General features: G+C 41.7%; 1 pseudogene; it reads left to right on the top strand.

Annotated features, from left to right (window-relative positions):
- The first annotated feature begins 2,747 nt into the window (after positions 1 to 2,747).
- LOC146466762 (uncharacterized) lies at positions 2,748 to 5,942 on the top strand (annotated as a pseudogene).
- Positions 5,943 to 6,556: the final 614 nt, after the last annotated feature.

Genomic DNA, 6,556 nt, shown 5'->3' with positions numbered 1-6,556 from the left:
CCAAAATTCGGTTTCAAAGCAACTATAGTTTTTTAAACTTGCTCATTTCGCGCAGATATATAAATTTCGCTTTGTTTTGTCAAGTTGAACACGCATAACATCTGTCAAAAACCTACGCGTAAGTAGGATTTTCTTCAAACAAAGTTAAAGTTACATTATTTCAAAAACTTCTTGCTGACAATGAAGAAATGAATTTTCTGTACGAAAACAACCTACCAAAAGACCTTAAAACCAAAAGATCAGTTGCAACTTGGAAGCCAAGCCGTGATTCACCATTTAGCTATTTTAACCTTAACTGGTCCGTGCGAAGGTCTTCGTTTAAGCAAATTAAACTCAGCCGATCATTAGAAAATACAGAAAATTGCATATAAGGATTTGTTTTGGTCGCCTCAGTCAAATCCAGCTGTAGCCGTTGTTTACGGGAAAAGAGTCAATTGTTTTGAAGTCACTGCCGCCAGTTGTCGTTCTCTACTTCACAGCGAGTGAAAAGGACAATTTGCGTACAGAAAGTTATTCTTATAAAGAACAGAAGCTTTTACAGTGCACTGGAAAACAAAACAATGTAATGAAAATGAAAAAAACTCCCACTACTATTACTTGAGCAACAGAAAAATGATCCTGAGTAAGCTTGCTGGCCTTCTATTTCCGAGAAAGTTTAGTAAGCGCACAAGTTTGTTCACTCTGATGCGTTATAACAGCAATATGGTTCTTTGACTGACGACAAAGATAAAGCTGGGTCTGCAAAGGTAATAAATCTGGGTGTGTAAAAATGCTTTCCAGGGAGCAAACGTTCGAACCTCGTGCATTTCACTCAGAACTCCAGCAACAAACAAACACAGTCAACACGATCAGTCAACACACAGAAAAGCCCGCCTTGAGCCTGCTGTAAGGGATGCGCAGAAGCTTGCGCAGAACGTTTTTCCGCCCTGAAGACTGCCCCTCGGTCTCCGAGGATGGGGTGAGCAAGCAAGATACTTTTATTCAGAACGGAAGCTAGCCTGCGAAGCGCAGACGTATTTCCGGTTGTCGCTTCTCTCCCTCCGAAAAATAACGGAGGGAGAGAAGCGACCAACGGAAATACGTCTGCGCTTCGCAGGCTAAACGGAAGCCTTTTTTGCCACAAAAAGTCTTTTCAAGTGTTGCCGTGACAGAAGCTACAGCGTGACACGCCTACTTGAACAGGAACTATAAACTACAACTGTAAACGTTTTTCAGATTATTTTAGAACAGGAAAATTTTTTCAAATAAAAATAATCATTCATCTCGCGCTATTTTCTTAAAATGTTTTAAGTGCTCGTACTTTTCCACTTTTACTGATGACAAGATTGAAACTCAATGTCTAAATTTTAGCTGTCCCACAAACTATGTATAAAATTCGATTTTTGGGGTTTGAATTAAGAGTGACATTTTTAATCTTTATCTATTTCATTTGTATTAGCTATTTGTGTAAAGTGTCGCACAGAGCATTACAGACTACGCCATGAAGAAGATTCTGAAAGAGGAAGGGCGGGCGATCAGCAGGTTGTGGATTTGCTTTCTTTAGTCACGCAATTTAAGCTAGGCATCTGAAACACTTAACAACAGGTTTAAATATTTAAAAACCAATCCAAGACTGTAAAAGAAAACAAAAGAAGAACAACAGAAAAATCGTGAAAGAAACGTGGATGGGAAACTCGGGGGAGGGAAGAGAATTTGGAACAAAAATATCATTTGCTGGGAAGCTAGGAACTGAGAACGAAAAAGCGGTAGATAGCATTGCCAACGTTAATGTCTCTTTTTTCAGTTTGAAAATAGATGGAGTTAGATGGACTAGCTATCCCCACCCTAACGTTTTTTAGCGACCTGCAAGCTTGATGCAGTCCGACCAGTACCACTCTACGACGGCCACTTTTTGAGGGGGCGTTGTAGAGAGTGTCCTTTATGGGGGATGGGGAAGGGTGTAAATGTGACACAAAGATTTTTATTTTGGAGAAAGGGAAGAACATTTTTACTTTCTTAAATGCTTGCTCTAACATATTATTACGTAACAAATCTATCAATTAAAAAATTATTAAAACAAAAATTATAACAAAATAAAGCGACTAAGGTATAGTGAGTACATCGCTTCCGCTTTCAGTTGAAACTTTTATTTGTGTAGATATCATGACTAGTAAACTACAAAAAAAGAGACGCGGCAAATCGACGTTTGCTGTTTGCCGTGATTCTAAATCTCTCTAATGTAAGGACGAGGGGTAGGCTCTAGTACCGGGAAAGGTTTGAATGCAATAGAGAGAAGAAGTCGTTACGTCACGTCATGTTGCCATGGTCGCAAAATTTTTGGATGACAACAAATCAAAAATTCGGTTTCAGGTTTAATTTTTAGTCTGTTTGCAACTTTTAGTGGTTTTTACTCGTTAAGGACTCCTGTAACTCCCTTTTCGTTGGCTCCATTCTCGGTAACAACGTAACAGAAAAATTATGGAAATGAAGTTAATATCCCTTTTATTGCACTGACAGTCTCAAATGGCTGGTGATGAAGATGCATTTGAACTGCAGCAGCAGAATGAAGATCAGGGGGTTCTGGTAACGTCTAATGCAGAACAAGAGATGGTTTCATCATCATCACAATCATCCCAACAAAGTATCCCAGAAGAAGAAATCAGTATCTGGTCCGACGAAGTAGAGGAACAGCAACAGAGAAGGCAGCTACTGAACAATACCATTAGCAGTTTATCTGGAGGAAGAATTTCACCTATTCTGTCACCTTTGAACAGGAAAGATTAGTAAATAAGGATTCTGCTGGTGCCACTAGACGTAGAAGTTTTGATCCGAAATCTGGGCTAATCGACGTTCTGATCAAGTCATATAACCATGCCGAGTCGTGGCAAACAAAACGACAGATACTCTCTCTCTTTGCCAATGATTTTAGCAGGTCCCAGTTGATGAGCATGATACCAACACTTTCAAAATGGCCAATAGATGAAGCTCGACAGCATGCTACCAAAGTTGGTGAAGGTCTGCCTGTTCTGCAAGAGCCAATTTTCCGTTCCCGAATCTCACCCGTTCAAATTGATCATTTTATCGATTACATCGCAAGACCTGAGATGCTGCAGGACGTAGCATTTGGCACAAAAGTGCTTAAGCTCGATACGGGAGGAAGCATTATCATTCCGGCAGTTATAAGGACTATGATACCGTCAAGAATAATTGAGCAATACTCAGTTTACTGCAAAGAGCAGAATTTTGAACCAGCAGGACAGCGTTCACTCTACAGAATAATAGAGGTGTGTGGTGCCTCAACGCAAAAACCTTTGCAGGGACTCGACAACACTACAGCAGAAGGGACGGAGGCCATAGAGAATGTCACTGACGTGCTTAAGACGCTTGGAGACTATGGATCGGAAAAGGATACAGAACAAAAAATCAAGGAGGCAAAGAGATACCTCAAGACTGAGTTTAAGTCCCATGTTGGCAGAGAGGAAACTTGTGTTGATCACTGCACTGCACATGCCCTAGGTGATACAAGTGACTCCAACCTGCAAAGCATATGTCAGCACGAACATGAAACTGACTGCGAGCAATGCGAATCATTAGAGACAGTTTTGAAGGAAATTGAATCCGAGATCAACCGTGTTGAGATGCCGGAGGAGCACAGATGGCGGTTAAGCCACGACTACAAACTCTGTTTGGCATCTATCCAGGAATGGAAGGCGCATTTGCTCCGCGCAGTAAATCAAGAAGAAGGAAAGCAATTTGCTCTTGTACATGTTGATTCAGCTTCATGTTTAATCGTTATGGATTGGGCCATGAAATCCCTCCCACAACGTTATCGGGAACGAATGAGTGATTTCTTCGGAAAACGAGGACGAAGCTGGCATGTGAGTGCTGTTATCACTAAGCATACTGAAAACTTCCAAGTGGAATGTTTTGTCCATCTGTTCGATAACTGCACGCAGAACAGCTTTGCTGTAGCCTCTATAATAGAGCATCTTTTAAATACCATCAAGAAAGAATCACCGGAGATTGAAAATGTTTTCCTGAGATCCGATAACGCAGGTTGCTACCATAGTGGACCTCTTTTGCTCAGTCTTCCGTTCATTGGTCAACGAACCAGCATGACAATTCTGCGTTACGACTTTTCAGAGCCACAGTCCGGAAAAGACATCTGTGACCGAAAGACCGCTCCTATGAAGGCACACCTACGACGATGGGTCAATGAAAAACACAATGTCATCACTGCGGAAGACATGAAGACAGCACTAGAGTCGCATGGAGGAGTAAAAGGAGTCAGGGCGGCAGTTGTCAAAGTGGACACTAATAAAGAAATCACCGCCAACAAGATACCAGGTATCAGCCTTCTTAACAACTTTTCGTTTGAGGAAAACGGAATACGCGCTTGGCGTGCATTCAACGTTGGACCCGGCAGATTCTTATCATACAGTCAGCTTGAAGTTGTACCACAGGAAGAAACTGGATTGAAAGTCCTAAAGGAGTGGGGTCCACGTAGCAACAATCTTGGCTCAGTTAGCCATGCTTCCAGTCCACGAGGAGAAATATTCTCATGCAGTGAAAGTACATGCGTGCTAACGTTCAAGACTCGAGAAGAAGCGGAAGCTCACATGGACGCAGGGAAGCATGTACGTGCGTCAGATCTAGATTGTGAGTCTGTGTACGATGCGGCACGAAAGAAGTGGGCTGACCGAGTCGGAGAGATGCATGTGGCTAGCGGAGATAGACAGCGAATTGCATTTGAAGAAGCCGGGCCTTCTAGTGCTAGAGAACGCCGTAATAAAGGATGGCGGCGCTTAAATCAACTAAGCGGACCAACAGGATGGAAGAGAAAGTAAAAGCCTTTCTTGTTCAGAAATTTAACCAAGGAGTAGCGGGAGGGAAAAAGGCTGATCCAATTCACGTGGCTAGAGAGATGAAGAGTATTAGAGATAGCAGTGGAACGTTACAATTTAAACCAGACGAATGGAGAACCGCTCAACAAATTAGTAACTTTTTCGCAAGGATGTCAGCGTTGCAGCGCCAAAGACAAGCTGATGAAATAGAGAGCCAGGAGGAGGAACAAGAAGTAACAGACGAAGACCTCATAGCCCTTGAATCAGAAGACTACATTCAAGCCATACGCCAGGAGGTTTACAGAGACATTGAACAAAATATCAGTCACCCTATTAAAGTAGAAGCAGTAAACGTTTGTGAACTTTCGCGTGCTGGAAAGCTCAGTTCGCTGAAGTTAGCACAGTTGAAAGAAGTATGCAGAGCATTAAGTCTGCGAACAAATGGTAGCAACTCAAGAAAACGTACTTTTACTGAACCACTTGATGCCTACGCCAAGTTGTGCTCATGTCGGAAATAACTGAATTTTGCACTACGTATTCTTCTTTCGCATTTTATAAAATACATTGTTGGGCTTTGTCAGTAGTGATCGACGTAACAAATATCCTGCGAGCAGAGGCTACATTTTCGTTGTGGGAGCTGTCGTGCGAGAAGTAGCCTCTGCCGACAACCGTTCAATTTTCTATTGTGCATGCGCGAAATTCGTCACGCCATTCGCAAGCAAAATTAATTGTCACGTCTGTCGTCAAATGGCGCGAGTTTCGTGGGAATAAAAATAATTGCGACAACTCTGATCTGCTAAGCAAGACTCACGCAATGCTCGAAACCGGTCAAGAAAAGGAAAAAACCCGTTTTTTAAAATTTATTCGTCCAGATTTCTGGACGGATTTGAACGGTTGTCGGTAGAGGCTACTTTTCGCACGACAGGTCACACAGACAAAATGTAGCATCTCCTCGCAGGGTATGTAACAAACTTTGCATACAAAGCGAAAACTTTGAGAATTTCTGTTGGATGATGTGATATATACAAAACTCGTGATGATTTTATCACTAGATAGGACAGCACATGCATCGTCCTGTTGGCTAACTCGCATAGGCCAGACAATAATCATCGACGCACCAAGTAATTGAGACCTTTGCGTGCATGATGGCAGTCTTGTATAACCCTTACGTTGTATCAAGAAAAGCTGATCAAATTCAAAGACAATGCTCTTTGTTTAGCGTCGCAAATACGGCCATAAAAGGAGATTTTGAAACAATAGCTTTAGCGCCAAACAAAGGCTTATTAATTCAGGAGGGAAATTCAAACTCGTTGTTATTACAATAGCGAAATTCACGAGGGAAATTCAAAAATAGCCGATGACTGCACGAGTTCGAAATTTGCATATTTGGCGAAAGCGTCGCGTCGCGAGTGAAAACGTGATGGTTTTAAACTAACACCTCTTTTTTAAGAGCCACGATCCTTTTCAATCAAACGGTCTAATCGGACGATTTTTCCAATCCAAAGCGCGAGTTTTCATAAACGAAGCCTTTTCTTTCCTTTCCTTTTTTTTACGAGTAACAAGTTAGTTTTGAAATTCACAACTCTTGACCTGAAGTGAAACCATCGATAAAAGCTTCACTGTTTTACGGCGTTGTGCTGCGCGCTATTATCAACTGATCCAAAATCGTATAAAATAATTTAGCATTTCCAAGTTTCTTGCTTGGGGTCAATAACAATAATAGTAAACCTTCC

This window comes from Pavona decussata, unplaced genomic scaffold, assembly GCF_977016875.1.
Source record: "Pavona decussata unplaced genomic scaffold, jaPavDecu1.1 SCAFFOLD_141, whole genome shotgun sequence".
Lineage (NCBI taxonomy): Eukaryota > Metazoa > Cnidaria > Anthozoa > Scleractinia > Agariciidae > Pavona > Pavona decussata.
This window is presented reverse-complemented; position numbering and strand designations above follow the sequence as displayed.